Here is a 19,518-nt window from a genome sequence, read left to right on the forward strand (position 1 = left end):
GTCCTTTGTGATACAAGGATTGTCCTGCTTTGTGCCCATCCGATCTTTTTTAAAATTTTATTTAATTTAAGTTCAATGTTGTTGCTATAGAGTGTGTCATTAGTTTCAGACGTAGAGTTCAGTTGTTTGTATGCAGCACCTGCTGCTCCTCACGACCGTTTCCTCCTGAGGGCCCGTCCCCCATGACGCGACTCTCCCGCCCACCACCTCAACTTCTTTCCTAGAGTTAACAGTCTCTTCTGGTTTGTCTCCCTCTGATCCCATCTTATTTTATTTATTTCTTTTCTCTCTGCGCCAGGGTAGATGAATCTGCTCAGGGTCCCTCAGTACTACCCCTCCCCAGTGCAGTTCCCAGTCCACAGGAGTGTGGGATCCCATCATAACCACATCTCCTCCTCTCTTTCCATCTTCTGTGTGGTCCTGATCTCCTTTCTTGCAGGGAGCTGTCCCCTCAGCCATCAGTTCTTCGGGGAGATTAGCTCTACATGTGGGTTTAGACGTGCCATGTCTGTGCAGAAGGTGAGTTCAGCATCTTCCCGGATAGCCATCCCGGACCCCCCCAGGCCCACTGACTTTTATCTGCCTTTCCATGGGCCTCAACCCTCACTTCTTTGCATCCATCATTCAGTCTTCTACTCTCCAGGTTCTTCACAGCTAGTCCAGCCACTCGTCACTGTCTCACTAGTCTTGTATATCTTTTCTGCCCCTTGTCACTTCTCTCTCTTCCTCATGGATGGCCACCCAGGATGCCCAAAGCTCAGCCCTTTGGGAGGACCTTTCTCTCCACTGTCTTCTGCTGTCACTTGAGTGAGGCTACAAGCAGCTTTCTTTATGATCTTGGGGTTCTTTGGCTCACCAGCATAGAGACAGACACAAGGCCAAGGGTGGTGCAGAGATCATTTAGAGCAAGCCCGTGCCTGGGCATGGGGGAAAAAGAGCCTCAGTAAGAGGGTTACCAGGGTGTTCCCTCAGCAGAGCCAGGGGAAAGCTTTTGAAGGGACCAAGGCAGGACAGGAGTGACATCTAGGCATGTGGGTTGGGGCGGGGAGAAGTAGATGAAGTTGGAGGCGCATGTGCACTTGAAGGAGCTTGCGGGTCCGCACATTGTTCGCGTTTATGGCTCCAGCCCTGGGCATGATTCTTAGCATGCCGAGGAGGGAAAGGCGCCCACGGTGACTGGTCTGGTCTGGTGTTTGCAGCAGCAAGCCGGTAGTGAGTCAGGCCCACGAGCCTGTTGCAAGCTTGTGGCCTTGGGCTTTCTGATTGCATTCAGCACCCGCAAAGCAAGCTGGAGAAGTGGGTGACCTGAGGGGGGCTGAGGTTTTCTGCAAGTTCCTGTCCTGTCAAAGAAGTGCCTCAGAAAAGAAAACCAAAAATGGGTGAGCAGACTTTTCAGGACCTTTCATTCTGAAATGGACTGAAATTGTAAGGCGATGAGGGTGCGAGACAACTTTGTGCCAAGAGCGGCTTTTCCAGGCAACTGCCTCAGGGTCCTCGAGTCTCACTTGCAGCTACGTTCTGAGCCCATCCACCCATCCCCCCCGCTTGGGTTCGCACCCACCTGCTGTACCAGGCGCGCCACAAATCCATGGAATGACAGGAGCATAGTCTCTTCTGAGGAAAGTGTTAGTGGGTTTGATGTGTTCCCGAGACAGTTGTATCAAGTTAGCCTAAAGCATGACTTCATTATTATCTTTATTTGAAAAAGAATTATGACTTAGAGAGATGTGTATGACTGCCGTGTTGGCAAGGAGTGGACTGTGGCAGACTCGAAGGTGTCCATTTGTCTGGACCAGAAAACATTTCCTAGGGTTCCTTTCCAGGACATTCTCAGCTGCAGTGAGGCACGAGGGGGGTTTTTGTGCACAGTCTAGAGGATAGGAGTGAAGTGGCAGGCATTTTGCTTTTCATGCTGGGAAGCTCAGAGCATGTCCTTGTGTGGGCCACCCAAATTTTGAAGTACGTGCAGGCACACGTTGCTACTTCCCTCCTGGCTCAGCTCCTGGATGTGAGGAGGAAGCCAGGGCTGTGCCTTCTCTTTGGATTCATCGTTGCTGGGCTCAGCCGGGTTTTTCTTGGCTAATACACTAGTGTCCTATCGCTGCTGTAACAATTCACCAAAACTGAGTGATTTAAAACAACATGAACTTATTATTTTACAGTTCTGGAGGGCAGAATTCTAACACACGTCTCACTGAGCTAATGTCAAGGCGTCCGCAGAGCTGCGCTCCTTTCTGGAGGCTCTAGACGTGAATCTACTTCCTTCCCGTTTACAGCTTCTAAAGCTGCCCTAGTTCCTTGGCACGTGGCTGCCTCCCTCTACCTTAAAAACCATCAATGTCACCACGGCTTTCTCTGATGAGGCTGAGAAAGATTCTCTGTTTTTCTGTGCTTACACTGGGCCCCTCTACATGATCCAGGATGGTCTCCCCATGTCAAGATCCCTATCCTTAATCACGTCTATCAAGTCCCTTTGCCATGTCATGTGACGTATCCAGGGTTCCAGGGATCTGGATAGGGACATCTAGGGGGGCGTTATTCTGCCCACCACAGCTGGTTCGTCCACCGTCACGCCACCATCAACAACACTTCTCTGGGGAGGTGCCCACCCAAACGTGGTCTCCTGCATCTTCAGGCCTGCTGTCCCCCTGGAAACTTTCCAGTCTTTACTGCCACTCTCCCAGCACCCTAGATCCATGTGTGTAAAGCGACACTTCTTCTTGCCCAGCTCACTGCTCCTTCTGATGCTAGGCTTCTGTCTAAATCTGTACATTGCTCCTTCTTCTCCTAAAAATGCATCTGATCAGCTTGCATTGTTACACACAGCAAAACAGCAAAAATCAATAGATAAGCAGGAAGGATTGAGTGCAAGATATGGACAGAAAAGTAAAGCAAGAAGGAGGTAATGCTGGTGCACAGCACATTCTCTGAAGTGGAATTTAATCACCAGTAGAGGCTCACAGGTGTGGCTCTGGGTTTCCTTGACAGCAGAGCAAAGAGTGAACTATGGTCCTTCACGGGGATTTTTTTTTTTCCAAGCATTTTTGGCAGCAGCTTTTATTTTTATCTTTTCAATGACCTATTCCAAATACCCTGACACCATAAAACCGATTAAAGCCAAAGGGTTCCTGAAACCTGGCTCCGTCCTGCCTTGTTCTGGGAACACATAGGGTAGTTCCAGCCTGGCTCCCTTACAGTACGTCATCCCTCATTCCTGGGGCACCTCTGCCCAGGACCCACAACAACACCTGCTTCCTCTCGTCCTTCGGGGATCAGCTCACATGCCCCTTGCCCCCACCTTCCGCTTCTCTTCCACCGAGTGACTTCTCCGGGGCACTATTAGTGGCTGGGGTGCCAACAGGAGCACGTCCGGCCGCTCCCACTGGGGTGTTCCCGACAAGATGCATGTGGAAGCCCACACCCCATACGTGCGAATGTCTTCCAGCTAGAAGTCAAGCTGACCAAAAGTTAAATGAAGTATGTTCTACCGTCCCTTCTGACAAGTGTACCATTTTAATGAAAAGATTGTAAGAGCCTACTTAGCCAGAGTGAGCCATTTTGTTGTTTTTGCAGTAAACTTAGATTGAACCTGCCCCTTCCCCCAAGAGGAAAGCACTTAGAAATAGAACTGGTGAAATATGGCCAAATATTCCCAGTAACAGAGCACAGATACCAGGACATGTCAGGCTGGGCAGAGATAACGGAGCCCACACACAAGGACGTGTCCGGCCAGGTGGAAATGTCCAATCAGTGAAAGCGCACGTATTACCTCCCTACGCGCCAAGGATGAGCCAAGCCAGGTGGAGACATCCAATCAGGAAAGCACCTCCCTAACCACCCAAAATTGTGGGCCCTGCCTTTTGGCCAATTCTGACCAGAGTGATAGGCCAGTTCAAATAACTACTACAGGGTGAATTGTAATTCAATTGGCCACCTGTGGGTGGGCAGGCTCGACCACGTGGCCTTTGCTCTATAAAAGTGAGACTGGTAAATAAAATCTTAAAAAAAAAAAAAAATGTGAGACTGGGAGGGGTCCCCTCTTTGCAAGAGATGGCCCTGGCTGGTCAGTTTGATTCTTGATGCTTGGTGCAAAATAAAGCTTTGCTTGACCTTCGCTTTTTATCAGGCTCGTCCTTTTGTTCACAGACCCTTTCAAGATTAAAAATATGGTTTTAAATCACTGAAAGTCATTCGGGATGAAAGGCAACTAAAGGTGATGATCGCTGCTCACATGTGGGCATTCTGTTCATGGACCATACAAGATAACCTACACAAATAACTCGTAAATTATTATACACTTATTCCACGTGATTTTTCTTTTAATATAGCTTTAAAACTGATTCTCTGTAGAAAGAAATGATTTAAAGGATTAAATAGTAAACTATCATTATATTTAAAACTGTACTTTAAGAAGTACACTAAAGAAAATAGAAAAATTTTTAGAAAGTAAAATTATTTCCAGATTGTAGTTTAAAGTTTTATTTTATTTTAAATATCCAATTATCTGTTAAAATTAAAAGGCAAAAATGCAAATTGTAATTAACAATTCATAATTTAAATTTGAAAAGTCCTTCAAGTCTTTTTCTTCAGTTTTTATTAAAATGTAATCAAATCTCATTACATATTTTTAGATAAGTGAGACCAGTGTCCCGTGTCCTTTTGTCAGAAATCTCAAGATTAGGCTTTGTTTATAGGTTCGTATTCTGACTTATTGATAGACAAACACAACAGTTGGATTCTCCACCGCCAAAGCAACAGGTGTGAGGATCCCCGGATGTGTTAGATGAGCATCAGGAAGAAGCAGGAAACAATATGGAACAGAAAGCACAGCTGGGAGCCCTTCCTCATGAAAGAGTCTGTGACATTCATGATTCAGGAGGGGAAGCCTTTGATACACAGATAATAACCATATTTCTCTCTCACTCAAATGCTCCCGCTGTTCTGACCCCCTACTCTGAAGCCAGTCTCTGCTTATGACTGGCCTTATTTTATTATCTCACTCCCAATTCCAGAACTGGGCTTCATTCGATTCTTTCTTTGTTATCCAAACCCACAAGGGGAAGCCAGTCTGGCGAGGAGCCTGACCTTGCCTGTCTGGGTCGACGCTGAGAGTAAGACAGACACGGAGCCCCGAGTCCGGAGCAATGTGGGCGCATCTTCGGGCAGATCTGCTGGGAGGGGTCCCGTGGGCTGTAGGTGCCGATGTGGACCCATAGTCTCTATCTTCAAGATGCTCAATTTCTAGTGGGAAAGGACAAACAGACGCACGACAAAAGAAAATGGCGGGCATTGTTTGTTTTTCATCTTTGTTTGGTCTGCACCTGTAACTCTGTCTGCTCCAAAGTGAGGACAGTGCAGGATGTAAAAACATTTAAACCACACATGCATTATTTTGCAAAGAACAAGCCACATTTACAGGACTTCAACTACCTGTATTATACTACAACGGAATATGATTTCCAGGGAAATTTTTTACTATATGCACATAATAAACACACTTTATTTTTTAATGTTATAAGGTCACTGAATTTTTTGATCCCCTCACATTAGAGCTTTTCACATCCATTTTTTCATAGTATAAATAATCAAAAACAGAGAGTAAGCCTGTAATTTATATTCTTTGTAAATGTCTATTCATACTAATGAGGTCCCAGCTCAATTAAACATACAACCAATAGCATTTCAATTTCAGATACGTGTTGTTATCTGAGTATCAAGATAAAACTTGATTTATCTTGAAATCTTGAAATAAAACTTGATTATTTATGACCATAAGAACTGGTCCCATTTCTCGGTTCTCTGCAGTGAAGTTAACCATTTGAAGATGAGGCTTGGATCTAACCTCAGGCCATGTGTCCGTTGACTGTCAGCGAGTTTGTTCTAGTGGGATTCTGTCCTTGCCCTGTGTCTGCCCGCTGAGTTCCACAACAGTCAGCCTAAAGGGAGGGGTTTTTGGTAATCATTAGAGGGATTGCTAGGTCGCCACACCCTGCTACATTGAAGCTATCATTTATCCTGGGGGTAGAAAACAGTTTCTGACAACTCTTTTTTGTTTCCATTTTATATTGCCCCTGGCTTATTAATCTCCTGGGGTGTGAAAAACCAGAACTCTCTTTCTCTGTGTATTTGCATCCACATTTTACTGCTGTCCACACCCTGATTTCCAAAGGCCCAAGGGAGACCTTTGTGCTAGAGACTCCTCTCTAGGTTTTCCCAGCACTTGGGGAAAGCCGGATGTTTTCAGCTCTGGCATTGGGATCAAGTCAGAGTGGGTGAGGAACCAGCCCAGCCCCTTCCACAAAGTTACACCCTGAGGAATGACCGCCAGGAATAGGTAGTTTCTAAGTGGAAGATCAGTTGATATATTCCTTCCAGGTAAAGATGACACTTTAACAAAGCGCGAGAAAGCAATTGCATTTTGAAAGGAACATGCTCTTTAACAAGAGCATTGGAAGTGAGTGTTTGGCAATATTTTCATCAGTGCATCGAGTCACTGAGGTGGTGTTGCTGACATAATGTCACCTTTGAAACCATTTATGTTCACACGCTTTGGAAATTGGAAACAATTTTCTGCCCTATTTAATAATCTTTCAAATGATGACTTTCAGTGAGCTCTCAACCTATTTGTTTAAAACATCAAAAAGCCTGCGCATTCTGATGACATTCCAGGAGCAGGGGATCGACAGAGAACAAAGACCAGCTCGCTTGAATACAGAACAGTTTGGTTTCACAGGCGAACTTTAACAAAACTCGGCATCGTCGGTTGATGAAATTGGTAAATATGTACTATAATTTAGTAAATTCTGGATTACTTTATTAGACATCATATAGTCTTATGAGAATTCTTTTTCAACTCAGCAGCCTTTAAGCTGGAATTAGAACTGGAATTTCACAACGCATTGACACAAAGTGAGAAACCCAGATTACCAAATGCAATAATGGTATTTGGCAGTATCCCCTAGACTTTTAAATTACAAATTTGAATCCCTATACACTTTAATTCAGCACCAATAAAGCTATCCTAAAATAAAATTTCACAAGCAGTTCTGTATTTATATTCAAACGGAATTAATTGCAACATTATTTAAAATAGCAATGCAAGACAGAAAGACAATTAAATGTCTAACAAAAAGGGAATGAGATAATACATTTTCCAGTACATACCTGGAGGAATATGTCACTTTCAGAAGGCGTGAAGCATGATTATAGAGGTTGACATGAAACAGACTGTAAGTGAGAGAGCAAGTTACCTACCATTCTGTATACCTTTATTCTTCTCAGTGTGTGTGTTTCTGCGTGTGTGTGTGTGAGTGTGTGTGTGTGTGTGTGTGTGTGTGTTTGTGTGTAGGGGAATAAAGGGAGAGCACTACACTACTACTTAATAATAAATACCTCTGAAGATTAGGATTAGCTTGGTGTATTGGAAAGGACTAGACCTGACAAAACTGTGTCAAATTGCAATAGCTTCCTGCATGCAGAAGCCAAATTTGTGTGTTAAGAGCAAAAGAGAAGGGTTTCTATTTGCATATGGTGGGCTAGGCATTCAGTTCAACTCTCCCACTGAGGACTAAGAGAACAAAATATAAATTATAAGTTATAAAAAATGTGCTTGAATGCAAAGGAAAGTTAGCAAAGTATTAGGTTCTTTGACCAAGACTAGTTATCTTGCCCACATAAAGAAAACATATTTTCAAAAAATTTCAAACAAAATTCACACTGAACTCATCTGGATGCCTTCCTCAGTTCAGCAGGTGGAGACTCTGCGTGATAGCTTCTCATTTCAATTTTTCTTTTTTCATTCATGTAGCTTCTCCTTGTGCTTCAGGTGATCTGTGATTTTGTACCAGGCATTTTACTTATAAACATTCTTCACAGGACCAGTTGGAAGACTAAGATCATGTCCTCCTCCTCCAGAGAGGATTTTTATTGACTTTTCCTGAGCACCTGGGGCACAAACAATCTAGGATCCACTTCATCCAACTTGGGCTGCAGGCTGTCCCAACACTGGTCTTCTAGCACACGACCTCCCCAACTCCAACCAAAGACATAAGAGGTGTATTCAGACCCCACTTCGGTGAACCTCCCCGCACAACTTTTGTTCTCTTGGGCTAAGAAGTTAGGCAAAGGAACTGCTTTGCCTCTTAGCCTTGCGTTCTAGCACGGCAAATGCTCCAGGTAGAGGTGGCTCCAAACGTCAGGCCCACACATTTTCACTAACTGATAGAAAAGCAGACCAAAAAATCACCAAAGATGTAAAAACATAGATAAACAATCAAAAGATGTGGCCTAACAGACAAATGCGAAACATTTCACCCACCAAATTAGAGGCCCATTTCATTTTTCAAGAATACATTGATCATTTACAAAAACTGACCCATATGTGATTCCTAAAGCAAGTCTCAAAATGATCAAAATTACATAACAAATAGTTTCAACCACAATTCAAGTAAACAAGAAATCAACAAAAATACATAACTAGAAAATTTTCTTACATGTGATTTAAGAAACCTACTTCTAAATAACCTCAATATAAAGAGGAAACCATCATGTTTAGGAGATAGTTTAAACTGAATGAAAATAATACCATATTCAAAACAGAAAGCCATCATTTTTAAAATGCCTTTCCTAGGGGGAAAAATGCTGAAAATTAATGAACTAAGGACAAAATGAAAATTTAGAAAAAGAACAGCAATATAAGCCCAAAGAAAGGCATTCAAAGGACTACAAAGATAAAAGCAGAAGATAATAAGCAAACAAACAAATTTTTTTAGTAGTTAAAACAAACCTAAAAGTTGATTCTTTGGAACCATTTATAAAATTGAAAACCCTGTACTCAACATCAGGAATGAAAACAGGAGAATATAACTTGTAAAAATTGTATTAAGAAATTATATTAAGGAAAAGAGTATGCCAAGACATGTAAAAATTTAAATGAAACCTAACTTTTTAGGAAAATGCAATTTAGAAAACTGTATAAGGCAAAGTTGAGTATATGAATGATCCTCATCTTGAATTTGTATCTAAATCTATTCTTCAATGAAATTCAAGACTCACATGCCTCACTAAGGAATTACAATAAATAATTAAGAAGAAACAGAATACAGAAAGACAGAACACTTGTAAACTAATTTTGTAAAGCCAGCACAGTCTCACAGTTAAATCCAGCAAGGCTGTGACACAAAACGAAAATTAGAGGCTGCTCCATACATGACCCTGGATGCAATATAGATGGAATCCATGTTAACAATTGCCCATAAGTCATAGAGAATATGACCTAAGTTAGAGGTTCTAACGTTGGCCAATTATCTATTAAGATGGTAAAGATATAGATTTAATTTTAGATATTGATGTTACTGTGAAAATGATAAACACAAAGGATTTTCCACACTAATAGAAAAGGAATGAAATGAGAACAAAAATGCAAAGCGGGGTGGCGGGGGAGAAACAGAAAATCAGGGAAATTGAAAGTACAACCTGATATGGTAGAAATAAATCCAAACATATCACTCATTAAAAGTACACAAAGAGGGGTCCGTGGATGGCTCAGTCAGTTCAGTGGCTGCCTTCTGTCCAGGTCATGATCCCAGGGTCCTGGGACTGAGTCCCACCTCAGGCGCTAAGCTCAGCGGGGAGTGTGCTTCTCCCTCTGCGTCTACCTCTCCCCCGCACCCTGCCACCTGTGCTCTCTCTCTCTCTCTCTCTCTCTCTCAAACAAACAATAAATAAAATCTTTTAAAAAGTAAACAAAGACAATCATAGTCTTTACTGAAAGGACTAAGGTTTCCTTCCTTCCTTCTTCCTCTCCTCCCTCCCTCCCTCTTTCTTTCTTTCTTGTTCGGTTAGTCAGCATAGAGCACATCATTAGTTGTTGATGTGGTGTTCAACGACTCATTAGTTGCATGTAACACTCAGTGGTCATAACAACACGTGCCTCCGTACTGCCCATCCCCCAGTTACCCCATCCCCCCAACCCTTCCCTTCTGTAACCCTCAGTTTGTTTCCCAGAGTTCAGAGTGTCTCGTGGTTTGTCTCCCTCTCTGATTTCTCCCCATTCAGTTTTCCCTCTCTTCCCCTGAGGCTCTCCACGCTATTCCTTACGCGCCACATACGAATGAAAGCATGGAATAATTGTCTTTCTCTGCTTGACTTAGGTTCCCTGATTAGATTAAAAATCAGATCCAACTTTTTACAAAGGACGCATGGATGACACAGCAAAGGGCTGGGGGAGGAGGTCCAGGGAGATGTTGCCCCACACGATGCTGACACAGCTGGGTCAACATCAGACTGAAGTGAACCCTTATGTGTAATGCCCAAGTTTCCGTGTTCGAGAGACCACCAAGGAGCCAACACCGATGCAATCACTCAAGGGTTTATTTGACAAGCTTAAGCTTGGGCCCAAGTATACCTGACACAGCAGAGTAGGGACTTGGACCCTAACACTAGTTAAGGCAGGGGTTTTTATGGGTCATCACCAGAGGCTGGGGGCAGGGGGAGAAGAAGTTTCAGACTTTTCTGCAATAAGCTGATGAGCTGCTGCTGGGCTTTTTACAGGGTTAGGTACTTTCTTGGAAGTGTTTACAGGGTTAGGTATAGTGGTTTTTCCTGGAAGTGTTTACAGGGTTAGGTATCGCTGCTGCTAAAGTAGGGTTGGGGTCCCTGGAACTAAAATAAAGTACGGGAAACTTCAGCCCTGGGTCACAGGGGCCTGAGACGGCTGCCGAAGCTAAGATGGCTGTACTTGTGCTAATGCGAAACTCGAGGTGGGAGGGTCTTAATTTTCCCGGCCTCCACATTACGTACACAGACTTAAACATACACTGATTTAAGGGGAAAAAAATCTAAAAAGACTAAGTTAAGGGAAAAAACTTTCTTGGAGAGACATGTTGATAAAAATATCAATTAACAAAACATAATTCTAAGCCTTTGATATTAGCTGGATTATTCTCTTAATTCCTAAAATGTATGTCTTCTTGAAGACCAAAGCTGGGACAGAGTGGTTGGAGTGGGTGGTTTCTCACTTGTACCTCGGGTAAGAAGGGGAGGTATTGGCTGAGACAAACGTTCTGAGTAAGTTCTCCAAGGAGAGGAGACAGTGGCTGGGTTTGGGTCTACTCCTGTATGGTTGTATGCTGAGTTCCTTTCGTTGGTACATTTGTTTGAAAAAACATTTACTCAAGCACTCTGTGTGAGCTCCGCTCCAAGTCCAGGGGCTGCAGACGGGATGAAGACAAGGCTTCCTTCCCATGGGACCCTGCCATCGCAGAGGGGAGACAGACACCAAGCAGGAAGCTCCAGTCAGATCTAACGTGTGCCAAGGGTAGGTAGGCACCAAGGATAAAAACCAAAGAGGGAAGGGCCATAGGCCAGACCAAGGCTCAAAGTGTCATGGAGAGGGGCCAGAGAAGATGGCGTCTGAACCAACACCTAAAGGAAGGAGGCGAGAGAGCAAGTGAGAAGGGGAAGAACCTTGCAGGCAAATCAGAAGGCAAGAGTTCCCAGGTAGGAGGACTCCTGGCCTGCCTGGGGACTGAGGGCAGCCAGCATGGGGAGTGCACAGGGAGTGTGTAGAGTGGGTAAAGCTCTCACTGTTGTCCGGGGGGAAGTGGGACTGCATAGCGGGAACTTGGCAGTTGAGAAACAAACCCAACTTTGGTGTCTTAGGACCATGTGGATGGCTGGTGGAGAGCAGAGAAATGGGGCAACGAGCCTGAACCTCAGGAGAGATGGTGAAGGCTAGAACTCGGGCTCCCACAGGAGCAGGCCCACGCACCAGGCTGAGTGGGGGAAGAGGACCAGAAAGGGAGAAGTTGAACCAGAACCCCACCAGGATGTTAGAGCTAGCAAGGCCCTGCAGCATCATGTGACGGGAGGAAGGTGGCTAGACCATGAATCCCAGGAGACTGGAGCTTGGATGCTTGGAAGCAGAGCAGTCTCCATCCACTGAACTGGGAAAAACAACCAGATGAGCTCGTTTTGGGCGAATTCACATTTTTCAAGTCTGTTTCTTTTTGGTGACCAAAATGGTCTAGAATGTTTGTAAATCAACATGAAAAGAAGAATCACATTGATCGACCTACACATTTTTTAGTGGGAATATTGACTTCAAAGGACAAAGGCTCATTTTGTCAGAGGCAGAATTATGAGGGAAAGGGGGACATGCCCTGAGAGTGACAGCATCCAGAATATCAATGGTGTGAAAGAGACAGGGACATTTAGACACCTCATGAGCAACTGCGTCATGGAGAAAAAGGTGATGTTTTATCACGTTTTCCCTGCATATGCCCAAGTGCACTGCTGTCTAGCTTGCAGATGAAATCATGAAAATATTATAATGATGTAACCTGTTAGTTCCTAACAGCCCTTCACTGAGCCTGGCAGTGTCCCCATCCTAATTTTATTTTATTTTTTTAACTCTCATTAGTTCTCAGTTTTAGTGCTTTGGATAAATTCAAGTTTTATGGGCTTTTATTTAAGCTATTAAATTAAATTGGTTTTGAAACTAATTTCTAAGTAATTTCCCCTTGCGAGTTTCCCACTGAGCATGCCCAATGCCTATTTATTTTACCAAGAGGTGTTCAAATGACAAAAAGTCAAATAATTCACAGGATTCATCTGATCTTCATGCAGAATTTTGCACTACAGAGAAAAACAGGTTTCTTGAAACATATCTTTCAGTGTTTTGTATGAACCAAAGATAATAAGAAGACAGTTTCAGTTCAAACCTGTTCAGGAGCAGAAAATGAGGGGCCTCTAGTGACTTTGTATCTCGCTCCCATGGGTCTAGATGAGACACTAAAATGTTTCTCTTTCAGTGTCCTCATTGGGCTGGGATTTTTGCTCCCCTCACATCTCCAAGGAATGAAGGTAGAGTGAGCAAGAGTGGGGACACATGTAGGTCGTTGGAACTTACCAGGAAAAGGAAATACCTATGAAAATCTAAAGTCTTACATAAACAGAAGTAGTGCTCCCAAACTGTTTCATGGAGGTGCACAGTTTTTCACTTTCTGACAAGAACCCCTGTGTCTGTGTCCACAGTGAGACCCGAGAAGTCTTGGAGCAGAATTTCATGCAGGGATATACAGACAAAGATAAGAGGTCCCAGGAAAGCTGGGGCAGAAAATCAGATTCAGAGCATAGGGGTATTTTTTGGTGTGTTTTTTTTCTTAAGATTTATTTTTTTTATTTTAGACAGAGAGTGCGCATGTAGGAGGCACAGGGAGAGGGAGAGGGAATCTCAAGCAGACTCTCCCTGAACGTAGAGCCCAACTTGGGCCAAGTCGATCTTAGAACCCTGAGGCCATGATCTGAGTGGAAACCAAGAGTCTGATGTTTAATCAACTGTGCCACCCAGGCTCCTCTAAGGAGTATTTTTCTAACTAAGAAGACTCATTTATTGAGCCATTATACCATACAGAGAAGCTAATTAATACATGTTGCTGATTGCAACAATCAGGGTTCTGCAGAGTAAAGAGTCAGTGGAGTCTACCTATCTGTCTATTTATCTCTCCATCCATCCGTCCATCTGCCCATCCATCCATCCACCAATCCACCAGCCAGCCAGCCATCCATTGTCTATCTATCCATCCATCATCATCTGTCTCTATACTCTTTGTATCTATCTGTCAGTCTAGCTACTCACACATACGTAAGTAGAGATGGGGAAAAACTCAACTGAGGAAAATATGAGGCGCTATGAGAGATGGTGGGCTCCGATGCCGTTAGAATGAGTCAAGAAGGCTTTGGTGAGGACACGAACTTTAATTCTGCTCTGAAATCTGCACAGGAGAAAGTCCAGCAGTGGGTGGGCTGTGGGGGCGCAGGCGGAGGAGGGAAGAGCCGCGGTTGAAGAACCGGGGAGCCGCTGGCAGGGTGGGGGGCCGGGGAGCGAGAGGTGAGCCTGGAGCGCGGGCAGGCCACGGGGAAGGGCTGCGCTGGGGGGTCGGCCCAATATCGGGGGCCAGCCCTAGACAGGCAGTGGGTAGGTGAGGTGTGGGGCTGCCGTGTGAGAGAGCAGAGACACACAGATGTGGGGTCCTCGGTCCCTGGCTTCTGCCCGCAGACCGTGTCACCGTGCCCGCAAAGTGGATACAAAGGCTGGACGCTGGTTTTCCTCGCAGCGCGGATGCAATCTGGGAGACCCCCTCAAAGGGTTCGAGTCGCTGCTTTCTCATTCTAAAATACCGGGTCCATAATACCCTAACGATCTTCGTGAGGAGTGAAAAACCGAGGACAGTGAAATCCAGTAGGCAGGTGTGGGCACGCTGTGGGGCTGTGGGGAGTCTCTGCGTGGGGCTTGACCTGGAGCGAGAGGAGAAATAAGGCCACAAGGTTGCGACCACGCATCCGAGCGCGCCGCAGCCTCGGAACGGGGGTAGCCAGTGCGGGTTTCACCCACACTCTCCGCGTGGGACTTCTTTTCTTTCCGAGGGAACTTTAACCTATTAATACTTAATCATCCTATGAAACTACAACCTCTCCAAGTCCCCTTGTTACAGATGGAAATGATGGATATGTAGCCGCGAAAATAAGTCTGCTGAGGATTTTAATCGGCACACACCCGTAATTTTAAATGAACTTTTAAAATCATACTACATACTGTATATCCCTGGAAAGTACTCTACCTGGGTTCCCATCCCCACTCTATGAGCGAGGGAGGCAATTTCACTGGCTAGTTGAGAAAGTCCAGATTCGGGGGGATTAAGTTACTTGCACAAGGTCATGCAGAGAAGTGGTGATCTTGAATCTAACTCAGTTTTCTAAATAACGAGAGAGCATTCGTTTTAGGGAAAAAGACCGGCAGAAGCACCGATAATAAAGAAAGAACCCATGGGCTAAATGAACAAATCACAGTCTGTGAGCTGTGACCCTGCTGGGATCTGCTGACCCTGTCTAGGTATTAATCATCACATAAACCCATGACCTTTTTGCTATGACAACCTCTTATTTTCCACCTAGAATAGGACTTTCTGTTTCACGAGTTAACCCCATTTGAATATTTGTGGTCCATTCGCTATGTATCGAGCACCCATGACAGCCTCCCAAACCATCTTTTAGGTTATGGGAAGCAGAGATTCTTTTAATTATGAACTGCTCTGTTGCATAATATTTGGAAATGGGCGTTTGAGTTCACACAGCCTTGTTTATTTAAATAAGCATTGCCCTCAAGGGTATAGTTTCGTTAAATTATTCAGGGGCAGGGACCTGAATCTTGGCTTAATTAAAAGCTCTGGAATCATCAATCGGATCAGGACTCATTTGAACACAGTCAGACACCCACAGAGCGAAAGAAACTTCCCAAGCAAATGGGGGTAGTGTTGCTTGGCTTCTTCCGCAACCAGAACAAATCTCCCCAGTTCTGTAATGCCAGACCTTTTAAACGTGCAGATGAGGTTAGAAATGTCCCGTCAGGAGCGCTGCCGAGTAAACCTCAGCGTGTGTCTCCCTGCATTTAGTGGCTGGAACGTCACATTCTCTTCATCCCGATACTTGCCTGGCTGCCCTGGACATGCTTGCCATCCTCTCTGTCTGCTACTCGGTCTCTCTGGGAGGTAAAACCGGGGCCAAAGATGGAACAAGAGAATACTCGTGAACCCTCACTGGCATTGTATAAACATCATCTTTTCAGATTCCTTCTATTGCAAGCCACAAAGCCTACCTCGTTATTCCAGGAGCCAAATGTTCTCCAAGCAACCAGAAGCGTTTTCAGGCTGACGCTTAAAAATAACCTTTGAATCGGGACCAAATTGTGTTTCCTCAACCACCTACTTATTCTTCCAGTGTCTGTGAATAACATTTTCTTGTCTACGAAAATAAGGGTCCTTCATTGTCTGGCAAAACTGGGCAGAAAGACATACGTGACAATACGGTTTTCTGAGCAGCTGACAGTCCTTTCAGTGCAATCCCCTCTGCTTTTGGGACATTGCATGAGAATATTTGGGAACCGTATTAAATCAATTTTTCTGTGTTCTTACACTGATTATTCTGTGTTTAGTAAATTTGTGTCCTTTGCCTTCGGTGACAACTCTGAGTCTCAGTCATGGGGTTGTTTTATCGATGTGTAAAGCTAGAACATTTGGTTGAACTTTTATGGAAGCTGGGACATTCCCCAAAATGTGATTTATTGACAGCAACTTACTTTCTTGTTATCTGCCGTTTTCCAGGGTGTTTGCATGAGGACATTTGTGATTGCACGATCCACTGGTCTGTCGACGCTCTTTATCTTCCACAACTAAAGTACAAAATCACAAACCCAGGTAGCTTTCCCCCCTTTTCCTTTCTGTGTAGTAGAGAGTGACTGTCCGTGATTGACCGCTGAGAGACACGGAGCCTGATTATTTGTGCCCAACACTGTCTCTCCTCCATCCCACAGGCTTTATTCCCTCCTCATCTCCTAAGATGCTGTTGGCTAGGAGAGCAGAATGAGGCAAGGGCATTCCTCAGCAATGGGACAATTTCAATGGTCTGTATCTTTTTATGATACTTGGAAGTTCTCATGATTATGTGAAGACAGTTTTGCAGATATAACCATATGTAATTTTTCCTAGGATCTGACCTAGTTTACTTTCAACAGAATTTGAAGCCCAAGCAGCATTAAGAGTCTGCCTTTTCAGGTGACAGCAAGCCAGCATTTCCAAAAAAGACCTGTGCAGACTTCATGGGGGTCTCTCTCAGCCCCTAGTCAGTGCTTCGGTTCACTGCCACTCAGCTCGGGTACACACCCCACTGGCATCAGTGAGACCAGGGAGACGCAGGACGGAGATGGAAATATTCCCTGTTTCTCGGGATGAAATCTGTTTGGATCTCACAATGGCAAACCTTGCTCCTTTGGGGCAATTCCTTGGTTCCAAAAAGCTCTGTTGTTCTAGAAAAGATGTGGTAAAATGGATGTTTCTGAAAACAACATATAGACGTGAGGTCCCGTTCATCCGTGCTTTAAGATGACGTGCGTCCCAGTCCCCGGGGTCTGAGTGATGGGTTAGTAACAGAAGGCACACCCAGTATATGCTCAGTCTGCTTAAACCCACATACACCGAAGGTTTAGGGGAGATTTTGAAGAGTTTTACTGATTTGCTCAAAGTCTTCCACAAATAGTCCCTACACACCAAGGATACTCAAAGCATCTTTATTAAAGATTTGTAAAAATAAGACCTTTATCATCTAAAGCTGTGTCCCAATTGGAATCTTTGCATGTCATCTTTTAAAAAATATTACAACTCAGTAGAATACATTTGCTGAAAGTCTAACAAACTCTGCTTTTAAATTATAGAGTAGAAGTATACAGGGTAACCTGTGACATTTCTATGCAAAGCTCATTGGGATGCTCTTATGTGGCCATCTTGGAGGCAAGGCAGTCGTGGCTGATTTTACCTTGAATCTAAGGCATATTTGGAAGCTTGGTGACTCAGGAGTCAGGACATCCTTGCGCTTTGATGAAATCCACAACATATAACATCCTTCCCAGAGTTTCCTTTAACAAAGCAGTCGTGGATTTTTTTCTTAGGGCTATGCCAATATGTTATGATTTTTTACGTGCCTCTTAAGGGGCTCTACCTTTTTTCTGGTTCATTTGAGACATCCGTCCCGCCTTCCTGCTTCTCTGCTGCTCTTCCGACTATGTTCCTACAATAGTGACTGCTGCCATTTTAGGCTGCTTTAACCCACTCTCACTTCTCATGGGTCTCCATGTTGAGACCCGTTGCCAACTAAGAATGCTCCCTTCTCTGGCAACAATCCAGTCACCTGACAGCTATGAAATCCCACCTGGCGTGGCCGTGGCTGCCTTCCAGCTTAGACGTTAGGCCGGGTAGTGGAAGGATGCAGATGGTGACTGTATGCATTTCCTAGGGCTGTGGTAACAACTGACCACACACTGGGTGGCTTAAAACAATGGAAATTTATTCTTTCCCACTTTTGGAGGTCAGAAGTCCAAATCCCCTACAATGGTTCTAGGGAAGCATTGCTTCATGCCTCCCCCATGTAATGGTGGCTCCTGCTGGCTCCCCTGGGTCTGGACTGCATCATTCCGATCTATCCATCTGTCTTCACATGGCCCTCTCTGTGTCCCTATAAGGACACTTGTCATTGTAGTTAGAACCCACCCAGATAATCCAAGATAACCTCAGGTCAAGCTCTTTAACTAAATTATATCTGTATTGACTCTTTTCCCAAATAAGGTCACAGTCACAGGTTCTGGGGTTTGGGACATGGACACAACCTTTGGGGGGCCACCAGTCAGCTCACTACAAAGGCAGAATTTGAAATACCACGAGAGTCTATATTTATAGTAAATGTCTGCTTGCCATTTCTATGAATTCAGAGACTGCCCATTTGTTGGATGGGGAACATTCTTGAGGGCTGTCCTCATTTTCATTTGTTTCCACGTATTTTGAAAATACCTTCTTTGATTTCCTGGTTCACCCATTCATTGTTTAATAGCATGTTGTTTAGCCTCTGGTATTTGTGGTCTCTCCAGATTTTTTTCCTTGTGGTTGATGTCAAGTTTCTTGTGGTCAGAAAAGGTGCATGGGATGACTTCAATCTTTTTGTATTTGCTGAGACCTGATTTGTGACTTAATAGGTCATCTACTCTGGAAAACATCCTATGTGCATTTCAAAAGAATGTGTATTCTGCCGTTTTAGGATGGAACATTATGACCACACATCTGTTTCAGTGTCATTCAAAGCCATTGTTTCCTTGTTCATTTTCTGCTTAGATGATCTGTACATTGATGTAAGGGGGTGTTAAAGTCCCTTACTATTACTGTATTTTTACCACTTTTTTTTTTTTTAAGATTTTATTTATTTATTATTTGTCAGAGAGAGAGCAGGAGAACATAAGCAGGCAGAGTGGCAGGTAGAGGCAGAGAGAGAAGCAGGCTCCCTGCTGAGCCAGGAACCCGCTGTGGGACTCGATCCCAGGACCCTGGGATCATGACCTGAGCCAAAGGCAGTGGCTTAACCCACTGAGCCACCCAGGCGTCCCCCAGTTAGTTCTTTTATGTTTGTTATTAATTGTTTCATATAATTGGGTGCTCCCATGTTGGTGGCATAAATATTTATAATTGTTTGATCTTTCTGTGTGATTGTCATTATTATTATTATATGTGTCCTTTGTCTCTTATTACAGTTTTTGTTTTAAAGTCTAGTGTGTTCAACGTAAGTATTGCTACTCTGGCTTTCTTTAGACAGCCAGTAGCATAATAAATGTTTCTTCATCAATTCATTTTCAATCCTTCAATCCACAGGTGACTTTGGGTCTGAAATGAGTCTCTTGTAAATAACATATAGATTCTTCTTTTTTTTTTTTTTTTTGGTCCATTCTGACATCCTTTGTCTCTTGATTGGAGCATTTAGTCCATTTACGTTCAAAGGTAGTTATTGAAAAGCATTCCTTTCATGAAAAAACACTAACATTAAAATGTGAAAAGATCCAAAAATTCAGTTAGAATATTTTTCAAATTTCTATCTGTCTCCTGTCCTGCTAGGGTCCACATGGTAGAACAGCTTTGACTGGGAAGG

The sequence above is a fragment of the Mustela nigripes genome, chromosome 12 (assembly GCF_022355385.1).
Source record: "Mustela nigripes isolate SB6536 chromosome 12, MUSNIG.SB6536, whole genome shotgun sequence".
NCBI lineage: Eukaryota > Metazoa > Chordata > Mammalia > Carnivora > Mustelidae > Mustela > Mustela nigripes.